Consider the following 22,612-nt stretch of genomic DNA (forward strand, 5'->3'; position numbering starts at 1 on the left):
CCTTCAGAATGGACTGGTTGGATCTCCTTGCAGTCCAAGGGACTCTCAAGAGTCTTCTCCAACACCACTGTTCAAAAGCATCAATTCTTCGGTGCTCAGCTTCCCTTATAGTCCAACTCTCACATCCATATATGACCACTGGAAAAACCATAGCCTTGACTAGATGGACCTTTGTTGACAAAGTAGAGAATCAATAGGAGATAATTCTTATTTTGATTTTCAAATAATATGTAAAGTTCTGTATGTAAACTTTTTTCGGATTTACAAGATTTAATTTAGTGTTTTGAATATTTTTAATAAATCTGTTGTCATGATTTCCTAGCAACTCAGTTCTTTCATTAGGATAGCATTTTGAAATCAAGCTCTCTGAATTGTTTTCTCTGAAAATGTAAACAAGTAACGTGAAAAGAAGCAAAAAAGTATGCCTCTGTTGAATTGGGGGCAATTCTGTGGTCAAGTAAATTAGGAGACATTGCCTAGTCTAACATTTTCTTAGAGAATCAACAAACTTATTATCATATTAAGACTCCAGAAAGTCATGTAAGAATTAAACATAACACAAGATGAAAACAAACCTCTTCAGATTTAACTCACCAGTTTTCAAGAAATTTGATTAAAATCTTATTGCTGTTCTTCGAATATAGTTTGATGAAGAAATTGGTTAGAGCCTCGCTTTGCTCTGCTTCTAACTCAGAGATAAACCTCTAGTTTTGGTGAGACGTTTTGGACAAACAAAATGTATCCTGCTGTTTTTCAAACTTTAGGACTATGTTTGGTGCAACTTGGGTTCACAATTGGTATTTATTAGTTCAAACACATGGTCTCTGACCCCTTATTAATAGTGTGGTCTTTATATACAAAGGACAGTATTACTTTCAAAGCATGTGTACCATATCAGAGAGGTGTGTTATTTCTGGAAACATTTTAAAGGAATGTGGCTGCATTTAAGAATACATTCAGTCAAAGTCAACTTTTAGAATTCACCCTACAATGTTAGAATTGATTACAAAAAAAACCTTAATACCTCACATGCATAGGAAAAATGCTCAAAATCACTAATAACCAGGGAAATGGAAATCAAAACCACAATGAGATATCATCTCAAATCTGTCGGAACGGCTATTCTCAAAAAGACCACAAAAAATAAATGCTGGCAGGATGTGGAGAACATACACTGGCAATGCCATTATGGAAAACGGTATGGAATTTTTTTCAGAAAACTAAAAGTAGAACTACCATATGATCCACCAATGCCACTTCTGAGTATATGTCTGAAGAAAATGAAAACACGAAATTAAAAAGATATGTATACCCAATGTTCATAGAAGCATTATTTATGATACTCAAGTTATGAAAGCAAACTACATGTCCATCAACAGACGAATGGATAAAGATGTGGTATATTTACACAATGGAATACTACTCAGTCACAAAAAAGAATGGAATTTTATCATTTGCAAAAATATGGATGGACCTGGAGAATACGATGCTAAGTGGAATAAGTCAGAGAAAGACAAATGGTATATGTTATTACTTATATGTAAAATCTAAAGAATAAAATATAAAACTATAAATAAACAGAAATAGACTCACAGATACAGAGAACAAAGTAGTGGTTACCAGTGGGAAGAGGAATGGGAGAGGGGGCCAGATAGGGGTAGAGGGTTAAGAGGCACAAACTACTATGTATAAGATAAAGAACGGGCAAGGATATATTGTACAGCACAGGGAATATAGCCAATATTTTAGAATAACTTTGAGTGAAGTATAATCTATACAAATATGGAATCATTTTGTTGTACATCTGAAACTAATATTGTAAATCAATTATACGTCAAAAAAAGAACTATTCAAAAAACTCTTACTTTAGAAAAAGTGGTGTACATGAGACTTTTAAAAAATTGGGATATAGTTGCTTTACAATGCTGCATTAGTTTCTACTGTACAGTGAGGTGAATCAGCTATGAAGAAAAGAAGAAAAGTCACTCAGTCATGTCCGACTCTTTGTGACCCCATGGACTGTAGCCCACCAGGCTCCTCGGTCCATGGGATTTTCCAGGCTTGAATACTGGAGTGGGTTGCCATTTCCTTCTCCAGGGGATCTTCCCGACCCAGGGGTCGAACCCGGGTCTCCCGCATTGTAGGCAGACACTTTACTGTCCAAGCTACCAGGGAAGCCATATGTACAGCTATATGTACACATATATCCCCTCCCTTTGGCCCTCCCTCCCACCTCCCTCATCCCACCCATCTATAAGTGGTGCTAGGAAAACTGAAGAGCTACATGTAAAAGCATGCAATTAGAACACTCTCTAACACCATATACAAAAATAAATTCAAATGGATTAAATACCTAGATGTAAGACTGAACACTATAAAACTCTTAGAGGGGAACATAGGCAGAACACTCTTTGACATAAATCACAGCAAGATCTTTTTTGACCCACCTCCTAGAGTAAATGAAAAATAGTTAAAAAAAAAAAAAAAGGACCTAATTGAACTTAAAAGTTTTGCACAGCAAAAGAGACCATAAACAAAATGAAAAGACAACACTGAGAATGGGAGAAAGTATTTGCAAATGAAGCAACTGACAAGAGATTAACCTCCAAAGTATACAAATATCTCATGCAGCTCAATATTAAAAAAAAAAACCCAATCAAAAAATGGGCAGAAGACTTAAACATACATTTATCCAAGGAAGACATACAGATACTGAAGAGGTACATGAAAATATGCTCAAAATCACTAATTATTAAAGAAACGCAAAACAAAACCATCATGAGGTATCACTTCACACTGGTCATAATAGTTATCATTAAAAAAACTATGTGAGACTTTAATACAGGTATTAAATATCAGAGATATTTCAGGTGAGGTTTCAGACCACTGCAGTAAAGCATCACGATTAAGCAAGTGATATAAATTTTTTGCTTCCCCGATACATATAAGAGCTATGTTTTTTTACTATATTATAATCTATTAAGTATAAAATAGAATTATATCTTAAAGGTTATGTAAATACCTTACTTAAAAAAACTTTCTTGCTAAAAAATGCTAAGCATCATCTGAAACTTCAGCAAGTCCTAACAAAGATCTCTGATCACAGATCACCATAACAAACATAGTAATAATGAAAAAGCTTGAAATATCACAGAAATTAACAAAACGTGACACAGACACCCAAAGTGAGTAAATACTGGAAAAATGATGCCCATAGCCTTGTGTGACCCATGGTTGTCACAAACCTTCACTTAGTAAAACCCACAACACCTGCAGAGCTCAAAAAATCTAAGCACAATAAAATGAGATGCCTGTATAGCTTGCTACATTCAGGGACCCTAACTTGAACAGAGAATTTTTTCAGACAAATCTTTCTGGCCAAAATTAGTAAAGTTTGTTTGTCACTGTCATCATTTATTGAAAACACAGCAAGTGTGGAAAATAAATTATCAAGCTCCAGCTTGCAATGACTTAAAAATTATAATTTATAAGCTGTGCAAAATACTGTTAATATTTTTACTCTAATTACTATTTTTTCCCCCCACAAATATGCCTGACTATTCAACTTCAGCTCTAACTTTATACTTTAGGCAGTCCAAGTTTAATAACATGTGACACCTGCCCTCAGGATCTGATAGCCTAGGGGAAAACCAGACAGGTGAAGCCTTGATGATGGAAGAATATGTCTGATGCTATACTAGCGTTATGTTCATCTAAAGCAGGAGGAAGTTTGGGAAACTTCCTGAAATAAGTGACACTTGAACAAGAGTTTTAAAGGATGGGTCAGTTCAGTTCAGTTCAGTCGCTCAGTCGTGTCCGACTCTTTGCGACCCCATGAATCGCAGCACGCCAGGCCTCCCTGTCCATCACCATCTCCCGGAGTTCACTCAAACTCACGTCCATCGAGTCGGTGATGCCATCCAGCCATCTCATCCTCTGTCGTCCCCTTCTCCTCCTGTCCCCAATCCCTCCCAGCATCAGAGTCTTTTCCAATGAGTCAACTCTTCGCATGAGGTGGCCAAAGTATTGGAGTTTCAGCTTCAGCATCATTCCTTCCAAAGAAATCCCAGGGCTGATCTCCTTCAGAATGGACTGGTTGGATCTCCTTGCAGTCCAAGGGACCCACACTTAAGAAAGGTATTCAGAGAGGCAAAGGAACTTTCAGGTAAAGTAAATGAGAGTGAATGAAGTATATAAATGGGCGTGAAACAAAGTAAAAATACAAAGTGAGCTTGGTTAACTGCTGGTAGTTGGGTATGGCTCGGGTAAGAATACACACGCAGGATGGACAGGGCAAAGTGAGAGAGACCTTCCTCAGAAGTAGGAAGGAGATAACCTGTTTGGAGATCAGTACCTGGAAAGAAAGAGCGCATGGAAGAACAATTGAAAGGCTATTACAGTAATGCAAGAACTAAGTAGAAGAGAGAACGGAGAAGATAAAGTCCACAGTCCAAAAGGGACAGAATTCCCAGTGCTGGGTGCTTGTGTAGCTAGGACTGAATGATGTTATGGAAAGAAAATGGAAAGCTTCTAGGACACTTCACTGGTCTCTAGTGTGGAACTCTGTTGTTCTTCACTGAGAGGGAGAACAAGGAGAGAAGGTTTGCAGGATAAAATACTTCAGTTTTGATCACATAGTATAAGGAGACTACAAGCAAGACATTCTCGTCAGATAACATTAAAAATACGAATATATTGGAAAGCAGGTCACAAGGTGAATGGTGGGCACTGTAGACTGGCTCGTCATGAGTTCCAGCTTCCTTCTGAAATGCTCTCTTGCACTGCAAAGGCTGGAAACCCATTCTGCATTTTCCTCACCTCTTGCAGGAAATCAGAGGGTATCAGAAATGAACTTGATTTTGCTGCTCAGGTAAACTCATATGAAAGTCAGATTCAAAACCAGGAGGGAAAGCCCAGGCTTGATCTGGTTTTGATGATCCAGGACCTGGCAGACGCACCATGGTTCTGGAGACCGGAAGCAACTCTTGATTCTACAGCTTGTGGATTATAACTGTTGTGGCAGGATTTTAATGACCATAGACTGTTTTGCTATCTTTTCCCTAGAAGTTTAGCTTACAGTCTATTTCTTCAGTTTGTCTAACCATTTTAGAAGAGTGGTAAAAGTTTCCCTTTTAGATTAAGTCAGATAATGTGTTTCAGAAACAATGCACTTCTCAGTAATAGGGATGTCTCTAGGTCACAGAATTCTACAGGAAATGGAAATTTGGGTTACCTTACCTGGAAAGAATTTGTATGAACATAAAATGAGAAGACAGTGGCCCAGGGTTGACCATGGCAAAACCATTTTCATCTGTGGTTATCTGATGAGAAACAAAGCTGAATCTTTGTTAGACCTAGTAGCTATTGCAATGAACCGTTTGAGTGAGAGGGAAGAATACAGACACTGGATGTAGGGCGAGGCTCTCTGCTTCTAACTGTACTAGAGAAGAATGAAAATAACATCCTCATAGTTCAAAGTTCTCAGTACACGGCACAGGGAGAGAAGTGAAAGTCGCTCAGTGGTATCCAACTCTTTGTGACCCCATGGACTGTAGCCTGCCAGGTTCCTCTCATGAAATTTTCCAGGCAAGGATACTGGAGTGGGTTGCCATTTCCTCCTCCAGAGGATTGAACTTGGGTCTCCTGTGTTGCAGGTAGATTCTTTACCACCTGAGCCACCAGGGAAGCCTGAAAGGATCTCTTATTGTTTGCTACAAAGGCTAGTGTAGCTGAAAATCAGCAACAGAGTTTAATATTGTGGGATGTTAAATTACAGTGTAGAACAATGATACTGAATGAGAGGGAAGGAATTTTGGATGGATAGGAATGACTGTGAGCTCTCAGGCCTTACAACTCCACTGGAGCACTTCTGTTTCCAGCTATGATGGAATTTAGCAGACCGTTTATCCTGTGGAGAATACTCAGAAAGCCAATTACTAGATTGCTCTAAAATACAAAATCATATAAAGGTATGAGACTGTTCCTAGGCAACCAGACCATGGGAAATAAGATCATAAAGTGAAGGGACCGTGGATGGGTGGGCTGAACTCTGCTTTTCCCTCAAGGTATCTGACAATTCTTTTCTGTGGAGTATTGACAGGGAAACTAGATGAAGACCTACAGATAAGAAGCAGAGACACCAGCAGAGCTTTCGGCAACTGCATAGTTCAGCAAGACAAAAACTGGATGTGGAACAGTGAAGATCCTGAACAAAAGAGAGGCAGGGAGATGAGAGCCCTGGCCTTGAAAGGGCTTCTCCTCAGAGCATTTGCACAGAGATGGAGACTAAGAAAACACATTGGAAGTCACTGCAAAGGAGAACAGACTTCTAAGGAGTCTTACCAAAGTTAGGGTAAGTGCCCACTTAAGAGGCATGTCAGTTTCACCTGGATTCCAGACTTAATCTCAATGCCACGAAATAAGAGCTGTACTGCATTGAGATAATTAGTATCATCACCCAGTCAACATACATACATAACCAAAAAGGAAGATGTATCTGAATATAAAAATAACTCCTGCAGAGTTTAAAAAAAAAAAAAGAGAATGCAACAACAAATGGGTTGGAGACTTGATCAGATACTTCACATACAAGACAAACATAGTGGGAATACACATTATAAAAATGTGTCATTTATTAGATATTACAGAAATGCAAATTTAAATCACAAGAAGATGCTGTACAAACTCACTAGAAGGGCGAAAATGAAAAGGGCAGACCATACGAAATATTAGCAAGAAAAGGATGCTACAAAAACTTTCATCCAAGTTTTCCTTTGTCTATAGAATTGTAAATTGGTTACAAAAGGCACACTCTGTGACCAAGGGATTCTATTTTTTAGTACCTATCTAACAGCTGCACATACATTAACCAAAGCACATACACAGATAGTCATGGAAGCATAACAGTAATAATAATTTTGGAAACAATCTAAATATCTTCAAATAATAGAGGTCTAAATAAATTGTAGCGTATTTATAAACTAAAGTACTACACAGTATTACTTCTCAACTGGCAGTGATTTTGGTCCCCAGGAACAGCTGGCAATATCAGAAAGACTTTTAATTGTCACATCTGATAGGACTGCTAATGGCATTTAGTGGGTAGAATCCAGACCGCTGCTAAACCTCTGACTTTACACAGGATAGCCCCCGTCACAAAGAACTGTCTGGTCCAAAATGTCAGTAGTGCTGAGGTTGAGGAACCCTACCTATTAGTTTTCTATAAAACCATAAATTACTAGGAACTGTTACATACCACCACAGGGTTATTCTCTTACAGTTTTGCAGAAGTCTGACACAAGTTGAACGAGCTGAAACCAGGTGTTGGAAGGGCTGGATTCCTTGCAGGAAGCTCTAAGAAAGAATCTCTTTACTCGTCTCTTGTGGATATCCATATTTCATACTTTATCTCCTGGCTCCTGGACCACTTCCTTCATCTTAAACAGAGAAAAGCCAGCCTCAGCTGGGTCCTTCTCACAGATTCTTCTCATGACAACATTGAGTTCACCTGGATGATCTAGAATCCTCTTCCTAGATTAAGATCAGCTGCCTAGCAACCACAATTCCACATGCTAATCAATTCTCCTTTGCCAAGCAGTGTAGCCTTCACAGGTTCTAGGTGTTAGGATGTTAACAGTTTGTGGGGTGGGGGGGGGGCATTATTCTGCCCACCTTGTCCTGCTACCCGGCAATGGAAGTCTGTACTGCTGCTCCACAGAACAGCGTTCCAGGGTCTCACATACTGATGGTGAAGAGCAGACATCAGAGTATATAATTTCTGGTTTTGTTTATGTAAGGTTGGTATAATAGACCAAACTAATCCTATTTTTAGTTTGATGGGAATTGAACCGTGATTTCCTGGTGTGATCACCAGGTAGCGTCTCAAGCAGAGCTCAGGTAGTAGAGCCAGCAGAGTTAGTAAAAGCTTCCTAGTGATTCAAAGGCTTCCTGCTCCGACACTTGACAGCTTAGGACAAGGACAGCAGCTCCCTGTTAGCCTATTCTGCAGCCAGTTTTGGGGGGCTTTTCTAGAAGCTTACCCTAGTCTCCATTTCTTCAGCCCTACCAAACATTCCGGAAGTGATTTAATCCTCTAAAATAAATCCCTTTCTGCTTAAAGGAGCTGGAGTGGATTAGATTCTCTGTAACTGAAAATTCACCAATATTGTAAGGCATTAGCAAGAGCTAAATAAAAGCTCTTTGTCAGTCAGTATGAAGCACTACCCTAAGACTTTGTAAATATTATCCCATTTAATCCTAACAATCGTTAGGTATGACTGTCATTTATCGTAAGTGATACAATTGAGAATCAATGTGATTAGCTTAAGCTTAAGCTGGTACTGGTGGCACCAAGATGAGAACCCAAAGCCCTGACAGCTGTATGCTCCTCCTTGCACTTGGTTGTTCAGCTTCATTATCTTTGAGTAGAAACATCTGATACACTGACTGCACATAAATTCTTCCAGTAAAGATTCAAAGAGCTCAAAGAAACACGTACAGCTTGATTTGCTCCCACCTTTCTGATGTATGAGCTACAAATGGCGTATCAGTCAGGATACTTAGCTGTATACAATAGAATCCGTTCTGATTAGTTTAATCAGAAAAGTGATATATTTAAAGATATCAGGTGGTTAACAGATTCATTGGGATACTTTGGGAGAGAAAAAAGAATGGACTCAGAATTAAGCTTCTAGCAATAATTCTCCGAATCATGAAACAGAACAAGACTATGGAGGAAACTACTCACTGCCTCCGTTGGATGCCAAGCACCGGAAGTTCAATGTGAGGGGCACTGTGCCTGGTGCTGACTGCACTTCTGTGCCAGGAAACCAGCCTTGCAATGGCTGGGAACGTGATGCTGTCCCTGCTCCCGCCTCCTGCATGTAGCTGCTCCTGGCCCTCCTGTCTGAGTGTAAGGCCCAGCAGGGGTATCTGCCTGCTGCGCTCTGGTCATGTGCCTTCCTCCTACGCGCTACAGGGGCTGAGAATTTACTTCTGATTTCCACACTGGAGAGGTGATAATCATACTGTGAACAGAAGGAAGGGCATACAAAGGGCATGCTTTGGGATGTAATAGATGTCCATTACAAAGAGGGTTGACCTTTAGCCCCTACTCTCTTTTCTACCAACATCTTGAAAGAGGCAAGGATTTACTAGTCCTGAGTGTTGTGCATAATTAACCAATACAGAAGGAAATTAATCCTGAATATTCGTTGGAAAGACTGATGCTGAAGCTGAAGCTCCAATACTTTGGCCACCTGATGCAAAGAACTGATTCACTGGAAAAGACCCTGATGCTGGGAAAGATAGAAGGCAGGAGGGGAAGAGGATGACAGAGGATGAGATGGTTGGATGGCATTACTGACTCAATGGACATGAATTTGAGCAAACTCTGGGAGATGGTGAAGCACAGGGAAGCCTGGTATGCTGCAGTCCATGGGGTCACAGAGTTGGACATGACTGAGCGACTGAAGAACAATCATCTCCTAACACATTTTGAGAGCCTGTTATTGGCTCTGCTCTGTTTAAAACAAGCTGCTAGTTCAGAAGAAAAATGTTTCTTTAATGAAAAATTATGGTAGAGAATATTCACTTCACCAGTTATCCATCTCACTAATGAGCAAAACAAATGGTCATTAGCATGCTGTTGATTTCTCCACTGTGCATAATTTTTATTTTTGAGCTTAGAGGTGCTCGTATGTTTTGTGTTTGTAACACAATTTTTAATATACAGATGTTAATCTCACAAAAATAATTGAAGAATTATGAATTGGACCATAATTTTAATCACCATCCCTTTTAATTAGCCTCATTTTCTTTTTCTTCTGAACATGCGATTTTCTGTAATGATTTCACTTCCCTAGTACTTCATAGACCTTTAAAAGATCATTGTTAATAACCTCAGTGTATATTTAGGATTTCAAAGTTCCACTTACTTGATGTACATGGATGAATTGAGTTTCTCTTTCCATCAGTCAAACGTCAATTCCTTTCTCAGCGCTTCCACAGGTGGTGACTCTCTTCTGCTTTTCCTGCTGCCACTGCCTTGAAATAGATACTGTTAATGCACATCCTCTCTTCAGGGAGGAACAAGGAATGAGGTTTAAAATGACTTGTCCTTTTTAGAATTTTCATATGTTATTCTCTTGCCTAGATGATATCAATTAGCTATGCAGTAAGCACTTTAAGACTTCCTTCAGATGGGATGACCATTAGTTCTTTATTTCTGTTGTTTATTAGGAAAGCCTGCTTTATGTAAAGAAAGAATAAGAAAGATGGGTAATTTAAACAAATACATACAGATCTTCCTGTGAAGATCTTTGTCAGGTAATTAGTGGATGCTGAGAATACAGAGAGGGGTGTTAACTGGAGATACTTTTAATTAGACAAAGATTATGAAGATAATTAGTGAATAGACTATGAAGCTGCTACCTACAGTAACTCTGTGTGCCTGAGGCAGCGAGGCCAAACAATACCGAAATTGCAGAGTCTGGAGTAGAGAGAGGTTTCTGACAAGGCCGTGTTGACAAAGGTTTATTACAGGACCATGTAAGCTGGCTCTTGCCTTAAAAACCTGAGATCCCTCAAAGCTTTTGGAGAAGCCCTTTTCTAGGAAAGGCGAGGCAGGGTGTGGTTAGTTGTTGCAAACTTCTTGGTGTCACATCGTTTGTTCTTGGGGTCTACAGGTAATGATCACCCTGTAAACCTCCACTAAACAAATGTTATTTTCTGTTCTGACAAGAAACAGTGAGATTCCAAGGCTCAACTTCCCCCCTCAGAGGTCAGGCCCTGGCTAGGAGAAGTGGGTCCCTGTGCAGTCCACTTAGCTTGCCTGGGAGCTTTCGTTCAGTTCCAGTCTGGTTCCTCCTGCCAGTGCCCGGGCCTGGGGCACTCTTAGGGCCAAGTTCCCAGAGATCTGCCCAGCCCACATCACCGAGCCAGCCAGGTGCCCAGGACCTGGTGCTCAGGCTCCTCATGGAGACCGTTGTTGGGTCCCAAGGGCTGTGACCCATGGAGACTGCACCATTAGGTGGTGGAGGTGGGGATGGCGGAGACATTTGTTGACCCTACAAGGCCTAAGCCTGGCCAGTGGGCCGTCGTGGTGAGGGTTTTGGAGCCCTGCAGGACACAGCCATCAGTCTGCCCTCAGCCCCCGAGTTCACCCACTGGCGGAGATAGGGGAGTCCCTGGGAGAAGGCTCTATCTGCCTCTCACCACACTCTCCGCCCCAAGGACCATGCCCTGCTGACTGTTGGCAGAGTGGAACCTCCAACCACTGTGTTAAGGATCTTGTGTTAACAGTGTACCTGCCCTGCCCCGATTACAAAGTCACTTTGTGAGCTAGTTATTAATATTCCCTGTTACAGAATCCTCAACCATCCTTTGTCCCTCCCTGCCCAATTCCAGTTACACCACCTTTTTCCCTTTTAATGGAATTCTCTGAGATCTGCTGTCTCTAATTTTTCACCTTCTGCTTTATCCAAAACTGTTTATATGTGAATTCTGACCACCTCTTACCCTCAAGGTCACTGAACCATCTCTCAGCAGGGTCACCAGAGCCTTCTCTTACTCAATCCCTGAGCAGAATTTAACATCACTGACCACCTTGCTCTTACTGAAAGGCTGACTGCTTGATTTCTGTGACACTTCACTCTCCTCACTTCCTTTCTCTGTCTTTAGACATTTCATTTCATGCTCCTTGCAAACTCATTATGTCTGTCTTTCCAGGTTGCCATTTCTTGGGAGTTTATCCTCATTCTGCTCTCACTGTGTATATTCCCTGGGACATTTCAACCAAACCTACTGTTTAAATGATCACTTATACATCAGAGATTCTTTTTTTTTTTTTTCTTAACATGAACTTTACTACCATGTGAAATGAACACAATTGTACAGTAGTTTGAACATTCTTTGGCAGTTCCCTTCTTTGGGATTGGAATGAAAACTGACCTTTTCCAGTCCTGTGACCACTGTTGAGTTTTCTAAATTTGCTGGCATATTGAGTGCAGCACTTTAACAGCATCATGTTTTAGTATTTTAAATAGCTAAGCTGGAATGCAGTTTTTTCTCCAAGTCCCAATATAACTTCATACCTATGTCCTGAGCACCATACTCAGCATCCACCTTCTGTGGAGCATGATACTTGGGCTTATGAACACCCTGGCACATCAACCTCCTGCAGCGTTTATAAGTGATCTCATGTTTTAGAACAGTGGTTTCCAAACTTTTTTGGTTTGGAACATTAACAATATTAACAACAATTAAGCCCCCACAGAGATTTTATTATTGTGCCTTATCGCTATAAATTTTTGTCACATAGCCTTTGAGAACTTTAAAAATTATTCACTTATCAACACTTAATAAACTCATTAGCCATTAATCTATATAACATTTTTATGAAAAATAGCCGTATCTGGAAAGCAAAAAGACTTAGAAGAGTAGAATTGTCTTAGAGTTTTTGCAACTCTCTTTAATGTACGACCAATCAATAAACATATGGATTTTCACATCTGCTTCTGTGTTTGACCTGGAAACTGCTTTGTACTACTAAGAATAAATGAGAATTAAAAAGGCAAATAAACTATAATGTTACTATAAATTTGTCTTTTACCCTGTTGAACTGCTGAAATGGTTTCAGGGAGACCTCCAATGGTCTTCAGATCACATTTCAGAACCACTGGTAAAACGATCTAAATGGCTGGGTTGACCCACGTTAAGGATTTCAGTTAGGTAGCTGTGACAGAGGGTCAAAATGAATACCTATCACTGATAAAAGTGTGGTTGAGATGAGTGAACATGGACCCAAACTGGGTAAGAAGGAAAATAAGCCAAAGGGAAAACTGTCAGTTTGGCCAAGTCAGACTGCGGGTAACATGTACATATGAGGGGGTCTTAATGACCAAGCTGAGATGGAAGGATCATTACAATGTCCACGAAGGCATTGCTGAGATAGAGGACCAATGCCACAGCCAGGATAGCTATCAAGACACAAGAGCCTGCACCAATTTGAGGTAAGAGGTCAAAACACACTGTGGACAGTAGGAAGGAGTCAAGAGCAAGGAATGAGGGAAAGTACAGGAGGGCGGAGGCAGTCCAGGGAGCCACCTTTCTGAAAAAGGGATAAGCATTCCAATACTCAATTTCGACTGCATTCAACAAGGACTCAGCATCTTAAATATGATGTATCACGTTAAATACTAAGGAAATAGAAGCATCTCCAAAGTTCAACCAGTAAGATGGTACCGTTTTCTTCAGTCATCTCATGAATGTGGAAATACTCAATAACTCCAATGCACGATTTTCTGTAGTCATTTTTCTGAACACTTTCAAACAGATGACTCCAACAGAAAGGTTTCCATTTGTTCCAGTTTGTCTAAATTACCTCGAGAGCAGAGCCATCACAAATGGCAAGTCGAATTATGCGCTGTACAAAGATCCGGGCCATGAGGGAGGAGCAACTGAAGGTCTGTTCTTGCTTTGCTTGCCAACTTGTATTCCTGAGTGCTTGTGTTTGCTCAGAGAGTGGCTTTTCCAATTCCATCCCCAAAGAGGGGCGTTTCTCTAATTTGCAACAATCCATCACATGGACAGCTATGTGTTTCTGCAGAAGAGTAATGTTTGTAAAATTGAGCATCACGATGGAGTTCCAGTAGCCTATGCCATCTGTATTTTAACCTGCAGGAAAAAAGCCCCCAAAGTTACCATGGCAGAAAAATATAATTCTTGTGTTAAAAAAACAAGCATGAGGAGTTAGTGGTAGAAGCAAAGTATTAGCCAGAATCTATAACTGTTGTCTCATAATCTGTCATTTACATCTGATACACAAAGTTTAGAGATCATCTAATTAGAAATTCAGCAGGACTGGAAACTTTGATGGATTCTAAAGTGACGTGTTAAGTGGTAAGACATCTAGGAAATCTTGATGACCACCGTCCTCCACCATGTGCCTAATGTCTCTATTTGCAAATCCCCTGAGCTCAGTTAGGACAAGTGAGGGCCCAGTTTCAGAAAGAAGAGTGTGTGCACCATGTATGCATTTTCAGTACATGCACTGAAAATAATTTAAACAAAGCTGTGACGGTAGCAGCTGAGGTAAGAAGTTGAACAAGGACTGTTTACTATCATTTGAGTATTCTAATTTCTTTCCCAGGATTCTCATGGAAATCAGTAAGAATTCTTGATCTTTTTCACGTGTAGTACAGTCTTTTATGTCTTTATATATGTATTTGTTTATAGTCCAACCCTTTTTTGGAAAGTGGACTGGAGATCATTCTTTTCCTCATCTGTTTAATTTTGAAGAAATTATGGGACCCAGTCCATTCCCCACCAATACAGAGGTGGGTCCATTCCACGCTAGCTACCAGACTCTATCCTTGGAAATCACTTACTACATAGAAACACTCAGATGTGGAAGGAAATTGGAAGAGGGTTGTCTGATTATAATGCTCTATAATAAATTTGAAGATAGTGCCATTAAAATACTTGAAACTATTCTGATTTTGATCTGGTCTAAGATTTAGTTTTTAGTTTTTGATTTTGTGAACTACACATTTTTTAAAAATGTATTCTCCCCCTCCTTAAGCATAATTGGTTTCTGTTGATGGCAACCAGAGAAATATGACAAAATTAGATACAAAAATTGGATTCTAGGCAATAGACCTCGAGAAAATGTGAGTTACCTTGATTTGGTTTTTTGAGATAGAGTAATATAGTAAGATTCCTGGATAAGAACATAACTGCTCACGTTCTATCACAGCAAGAGGACTAATCAAGTCTACTCACCAGGAGTCATGCACCCACTGAGGATGAAACTCTCTGGCACTGGAAGTGAATCCAAAAGGCTAATTTAAAGGAGATAAGGGATGCCAGACAGTGGGGTGGAATATTTGATCCTGATGGTATTGGCTAAGTTAAAGCTAGAAAAACAAGCTCATGTTGTGAAATGCTCTCTCAAGATATAAAATGAAACTATTAGCCTTCCTGTGATAGTGCTAAAAAAATACCTTATTGATTGTAGCAGTTGCTCGGAGATCACTGAAAATCAAACTGGGAGATTGATTTTTTTTTTTTTTTTGAGTTGCTGAGTTATAGCAGCCTTTGGATTAATAACCTTGCCAAGTCTTTTAAGTGAAAGTTAGAGCCTTGATCAATTAAGAGTGAGATTTTTATAACTGAAACAATAAAATCCAAGAGGATTTTGAAAGGTCTGAGAACTCTGAACTAATGAATCCATCTGCAGTAATTTTCACTGTTCCTTTCTTGGCTGAGTATAGGCGTCTTTTGTAAAAGAAAGTCGAAACATCCACTAGTGCCTTACTGCCTCTAAGTAAGTAGGATTTTAAAAATATCAACATCGGTTAGGTGATACAGTGAAAAAAATCAGAGTAAAAATGATTGCAGGAATTAATGAATTTAAAGTCTCTGGGGAAATGGATATTTTGAGTGCTTAACCATGGATGGTTAGACACAACTTTGGATTGGGCTAAATTTTTTCAAGGATGAACTTACTAGAGTTTCTGTACTTAATGTGGTAGCTATTTAGATGTAGGAGGATCTAAAGAGGATGAGAAGGTTAGATAGCATCACTGACACAATGGACATGAATTTGGGCAAACTCTGGGAGACACTGGAGGCTAGGGGAGCCTAGTGTGCTGCAGTCCATGGGGTCACAAAGTCAGACGCGACTTAGCAACTGAACAATTTAGATATAAAAACTTTCTAGGTTCTTTAGCACAACTTAGACTGCACAGAGAGCTTGAATGGCATAAAAAGACCAGAAAAATCCTGGCATAATTTGAAGACAGACTTGGAAGAGTATGGGAGACAAAAATGCTCGATTATATATCCTATGCTTTCAAAAACCCCTGTCTCATTCTAGGGTTCCCAAAGTTTTCCTTCATGCTTATGATAAAGAATAGATTGAAGGGAGAGCATTAGAATCTTTAAAAAACAACTTTATTGGCTGTTCATTCTAGGCAAGGAATTCTAGTTGAAATGGCAATTGAATGGGACAAAACTGGATTCTACAACTTTAGTAAAAATGGGAGGACCCTCATGGGCAGAGCCCACATAGTGGCAAATGGAGCAGAAGAGTTAACATCTCAGGGAGTGATTGTTCACTCAGAATTCTCTAGGATGGTCAATTACAGAGGTCTACCAAAATCAAATAATTAGAAAGTCAACTAGGTCTACTTAAATTGTAGAAACTCTGAATTTCAAATCTGATCAACAGAGGACTGACAACAGTAGAAAGTCCCAACTCATGCCTGAGTCCTATCAAGACTCAGAGCACTTTGGATAAAGGAGAGGTCAGGTGCCATTAGGGAGAGTGTAATGAATTTGTCGGGTTTATACAGAGTGACAAATGGTGCCCTGCTGCACTTCAACAATGGACCACAAGAGACACTGAAGTAGAGAAGTTTATAGCCCAGGTCTTGAAGGACCTGAGGGGCCAAATGGGGAGGTCAAGGCAGAGGCCAGAGAGAGAGGTGGGACCTGGGACACACGCCTTTACTAGGGTCTCTGTGTGAAGTGGTTTGGCTCTGGTTTCTCTGGCTCAGTCAACTCAACCTGTGAGAGGAGGCTTTTGGTAAGCTCCACTGTGGGGTCTTACCTAAGGCGCACTCAAGAGGAAGGCACTGTGAGGCAAGGGAGACTATTGATCATGAGGGCTGTTGAATAAATCATGCCAAGAACTTACACTGGTTTATGACTCTGTGGGCTGCTATCTAGGGCTTGTGCTGGCTTGAAGGGACTAGTACCAGTGTAAGGTCACTGCAGGCCATTTGGCTAAACAAAATGGATGCTGAGACAGCAATACCATGGAGAATCAGCTAAACTCTTGACAGAGAGACATTGTGATGATACACATATGTCTACCTTCATTTAACTTTTTCCCTAAAGGAACCCTTGAGTAAGGAAGGGCTATAAGATATTGGCTGAGAACTGACATTAATTTCTGGAGGTCCAGGATTCTAGTTCAGCCCAATAATTATAATGGGCACTGAAAGTGAAAGTCAAAGTCACTCAGTCATGTCCGACTCTGTGTGACCCCATGGACTATACAGTCCATGGAATTCTCCGGGCCAGACTACTGGAGAGGTAGCTTTTCCCTTCTCCAGGGTATCTTTCCAACCCAGGGATCGAACCTAAGTCTCCCGCATTGCAGGCAGGTTCTTTACCGGCTGAGCCACAAGGGAAGCCCATAGTGGGCACTAACTGGTGTAAAAGTAATGTCAGTGCTAGGTTTGTTTCCTGGGGACTCAAAGTGATCTTCAAAGGATCCCTTACCCAGGAAATAAGTCCTGCAGTCTCTTCTTTCCTTCCAAACTAGCCAATTCAAAGTAAAGTCATTTCACTGTAGGAACTGCAAGAGTAGTATATACATGATGATCACAATCTCATTAAATTCCATATTTGGGGAGTTAAAAGCACTGAAAAATTTTGGAGAATGACAAAGGATTATTATCAACAAAATCAGGTGATGACTTGATGTTTATGTTTCAGATATGGTTTTCTTCTGAGGCAGATTAATGCAACTCCAGGTAAATGGTAAGGAAGGGAGAAATATCAATAACCTCAGATATGCCGATGATACCACCCTTATGGCATAAGGTGAAGAAGAACTAAAGAGCCACTTGATGAAAGTGAAAGAGGAGAGTGAAAAAGTTGGCTTAAAGCTCAACATTCAGAAAACTAAGATCATGGCATCTGGTCCCATCACTTCATGGCAAATAGATGGGGAAACAGTGGAAACAGTGGCTGACTATAGTTTTTGGGCTCCAAAATCACTGCAGATGGTGACTGTAGCCATGAAATTAAAAGACGCTTACTCCTTGGAAGGAAAGTTATGACCAACCTAGAGAGCATATTAAAAAGCAGAGACATTACTTTGTCAACAAAGGTCCGTCTAGTCAAGGCTATGGTTTTTCCAGTAGTCATGTATGGATGTGAGAGTTGGACCATAATGAAAGCTGAGCACTGAAGAATTGATGCTCTTGAACTGTGGTGTTGGAGAAGACTCTTGAAGAGTCCCTCGGACTGCAAGGAGATCCAACCAGTCCATCCTAAGGGAGATCAGTCCTGCGTGTTCATTGGAAGGACTGATGTTGAAGCTGAAACTCCAATACTTTGGTCACCTGATGCAAAGAGCTGACTCATTGGAAAAGACCCTGATGCTGGGAAAGATTGAGGGCAGGAGGAGAAGGGGATGACAGAGGATGAGATGGTTGGATGGCATCACCAATTCAATGGACATGGGTTTGGGTAAACTCCGGGAGTTGGTAATAGACAGGGAGGCCTGGTGTGCTGTGGTTCATAGGGTCCGCAAAGAGTCAGACAAGACTGAGTGACTGAACTGAACTGAATGTCAAATGAATATTTATTTAATACTTACAAATAGCACAAGTATTTTTCTTTAACCAACAGTATTGCAGTATACCCTCACCATCTAGACACTGATTCATTTCCTCTTCTGACAAATACTGCAATCTAGTTTGGACTGAAATTCATCATGACAGTATATCACAGTCCTTCACAGTGTGACGCTTACACATTGATAACATCATGCCCTGAATATTTCAGTGTTATTTCTGAGGGTGAAATTCTCCTATATAGACCCCAAATCACTTCACACTTATAAAACTGATAACTTTTCTGTCTTTCTCTTAGGAAAAAGAAAGAATAACATTAGCAAATAGTAATTTTAAAAAGTAAAATGTAGTATTTCAGAAAAATTAATTTCCCATGTTGTAGCAAATGGAATGTGTGATATTTCCTGAGTTCCTCTAAGACACACATGTCCCAAACACATGCCAGTTTACATTAATAGCAGTAACCAAGGACAGAGGCACCTGCACAATGAGCCTTCCTGTATGTGATGGTGAAGATTTGGCAGAATTCACCTGTGAAACCATCTGGGCCTAGGGCTTTATATGGGAAGTTCCTTAATAACTTTCTCGAATTTTCTATGGAAAATGGTCTCAATAAGCTTTTCTAACTCTAATAAGATTAACTTTTACAATCTGTATGTCTTTGGGAAATTATCCATTTGGTCTAAATTTTCATATATATTTGCCTAAACATGTGCAAAACAGCACCTTAAGACTTAAAAAAATATTATTTCAAAGGTTATTTCCTCTGTCACTTTTTATTTTGTGTATTTATGCTTTTCCTTGATCAAATTATATAGTTTGTTATTTTGATTGTCTATTTTGTTAATATTTTCATAAACAAAACCTTTTGATTTATTAATCAGGCATTCTGACATTTCTATTCTCTAATTCATTAATTTCTGTCACCTATGTGGGATTTGTTTTTCTTTAAGTTCTATCTTTTTCTAAGTACCAATAGTATCACATTAAAATGAAAATTTGGCAATATGAAGAGCTCAAAAATATTGTCCTCCTGGCAGAGTTGATAAAGACAATTAGAGCAAAATGTTTTCTTTATTACAGTCTTGTGTATTGTGCTAATAAAGCATTATTTGGTTCATGAAACCTTTACATAAGATATATTAACTAATAAAAAGGAATACATCAGAAATGAATGTGTTTCTGCCTAAAAGGAGTATTTATCTCAATAATTCAAAAGTTTTACTTATCAATGACAAAAGAAGATTAACGGAAAATATATTTCACTGTTTTATATTCTATCCTCATCAGAATATTTAATTTATTAAACATACTGAAAGTGCAGATTTCTGGATATTCTGTGAATCTTCATTTTTCAGAAAAGAGTGGGAAATTGCATGAAATTTACTGAAGTGATGAAAAAAGCAGTATGTTTACTCTTCAGCTAATACTCTAAAAAATGAAAAAGAAAACTGATTAGTCTTCTTTTGCTGTTGTCTTTTTCTGAATATAAAATGAGCTAGTTCTGTCTTGCCTTCATCTCTCTGAACTCCCATCATAACTTAGCACACTACAGGAGTCATGAATTGTTATTGTGTGTGTGTGTGTGTGTGTGTGTGTGTTTTCCTCTCATTTTTTACTTTAAGGTTAGTATTCTATTCTGGGCTCACCAGAGCACCAAGAAAACTTCCAGGCAGACTTGAGCCTAATGAAAAAAAAAAAAAATCTTTCAGTTATCTACCCTGTCATGTTCATCCTGTATTCTTTAATTAAGAAAGTAAAACCCTCTATGAAATTCCACATAAGGTAAATTCTGGGCCAATTATATTCAGTGCTAAAGTTGCAAGCAGTGAGAGACTTGACACTGTGCCTGGCTTTTCAATGGTAACATGAGGACAGGCGGTTACTGGAAGGTAATTTCCTATTCAGCCAAACACAGAGATGGTGTCAGCCAGGCAGTAAGTCCATGCCAAAGACTTAAGATAAAATGCTTAATACGTTTCTTTTTCTCCTTAACATGGGCTGCTTTCTTATTGTTAACAGGGTATTGATGATAGAAATTTCAACCAGGTAAACTGATATATTAATTCTGTTTCAAACACCTGAGTGTGTATGAAGAATATACAGCATTTCAAAATAGATTCTACATTTTAATTTAGTCAATTTAATCTTATAAAGAAGTTTCTTTTTTCTATTCCTAGCAGATTTTCCTCATATTCTTATCTTTATCCTAGGAGATGACTGACTCTGGAGGCTGGGAATAAAAATGGTCAATGGTTTATCATCAACAGTGTTAATTTTCCATTTCGGGAGACTGACCTCTTAAGATATTTCTGAAACCACACTGAAGGGTCACAGAGCTCAATGTTAAATTATTTCAAATGTTTTCATTAGGAAACATTGTGTTTTTTTAAAAGCACCCTTTTTAGACACTACATATTTTGGAAATGCTTAGACAATTGTTTTGAAAAACCAACAATGTCTACCAATACATAATAAGCAAAAGAGAGAGAGAGAGAGAGAGAGAGAGAAGAAATAGTGTAGTAAGATCACTTAAAAGCACTCAGGAACAACTGATGAAAAGATGATTTCAGAGAGCTAATGAGAAGCTAGAAATTTTCAGATTGCTAGTTTCTTATTAATGTTGCTACCTCTCTTCTCTCAGCGAGAGATATGAAATTAGACAGGATGCTGCACGTACCTACGAAGATAACAAGAAGTGGTGCTTAGACCTGAACAGGAAGCTCTGGTCTTTGGGCACCATGAAGAATCTTCATGGACACTGACTGGACAATAGACATATATACATAGATGTCTATACATTTTAATACATTATGTAATAACTGTTTTAAATCAAATTGTTTATATAGTCAGACGGAGCCCCAGCAACAAGGTTTTGCTGACCAAGCACCAAGGATAGAAATGTGCCAAGCTCACTACTCTTGGTACATTTGTTAACACTAATCTTCACAACCTCTCTATTGAGTAATTTTACTAAATTATTAACATTTTAAAAGAAGAAACAATTTCAGCTCAAAGACACTAATCAATATGTCCAAGGCTACAAAAGCAATGATTCAAGGATGGATTTAGTTCTCGTGTGTTCAGCTCCAAAACCCAAACTGTCTCTTAGTTGTGAAGTCTTCAAAGCAGATGTTTGGGAGGCACTGATGCTATTACCTGAAGTATCAAGGCATGGTGGAGGGATTTAGGGCAGTGAGAGGTTGGATGGTGCTGGGTCTAGTATCTGGAGTTCATTAAGAAGGAGAATGGCAGATTAATATTTATTTTGTGCTCTCTGCTGGCAATGAATCTAGTAAATTGATTACAAAGATTTAACTGATTGAAGGCTAAGAAAATTGCTGGACATTAAATTGTTATACACCAAGGTCTACTTATATGGTACATTGAACTTTTCAAAGCACTTTTATATGAATTATATCATGTCATCCTTTTCAAGTTGTAGGGGACTGACTGCAGATGCAACTTGTCAGCTCTGGACTTTGAATGTGTTCGTAGTCTGCAAACCTGTGCTTATTCAATGTTAGTGCTGGCAAGGTCTCTAAAAAATCACCCAGTTTAACCCACTTAATCTACAAAGGAGGACGACTTCCCTGGTGGGCAAGTGGTTAAGAATCTGCCTACCAATGCAGGGGATGTGTGTTCAATCCCTGGTCCAGGAAGATCCCATATGCCATGGGACAACCAGGCACAAGTGCCACATCTACTGAAGCCCAGGTGTGCTAGGGCTTATGCTCCACAACAAGAGAAACCTCCACGATAGAAGCCTGCACCTAGAGAGTAGCCTCCACTCGCTGCAGCCAGAGAACACCCACATGAAGCAATGAAGACCCAGGCAGCAATAAATAAAAAAATTTTTTTTTATCTACAGAGGAGGAAACTAATACTCAGGTTAAATAATTCACACAGTGCAATATGATGGATTAGTAGAACAGCTATGACTACAAACCCAGTTTTTATTTGCAGTGATATAAATTGATGTGTTTTTTTGTTTGTTTGTTTGTTTCGAACATACATTTTTGGTCCCTGTCTTTTAATTTTAGATAGGAGCTAAGCTGTGGGGGGTGTTGTGGTGAGAAGCACAACAAAACAAGAGACTATGATCAATAATTGCTACCTACTTGGCTTTTAAAGTACTCTAATAAATGATAAGATAAAGGGCTTTCTAGAGATTTAGATGCTGTCATGGGCTTGCACCTGACTTGCTCAGGACTCATTCTTCAAGGGGTAGGGCTGTGTGT

This window comes from Bos javanicus, chromosome 7, assembly GCF_032452875.1.
Source record: "Bos javanicus breed banteng chromosome 7, ARS-OSU_banteng_1.0, whole genome shotgun sequence".
Lineage (NCBI taxonomy): Eukaryota > Metazoa > Chordata > Mammalia > Artiodactyla > Bovidae > Bos > Bos javanicus.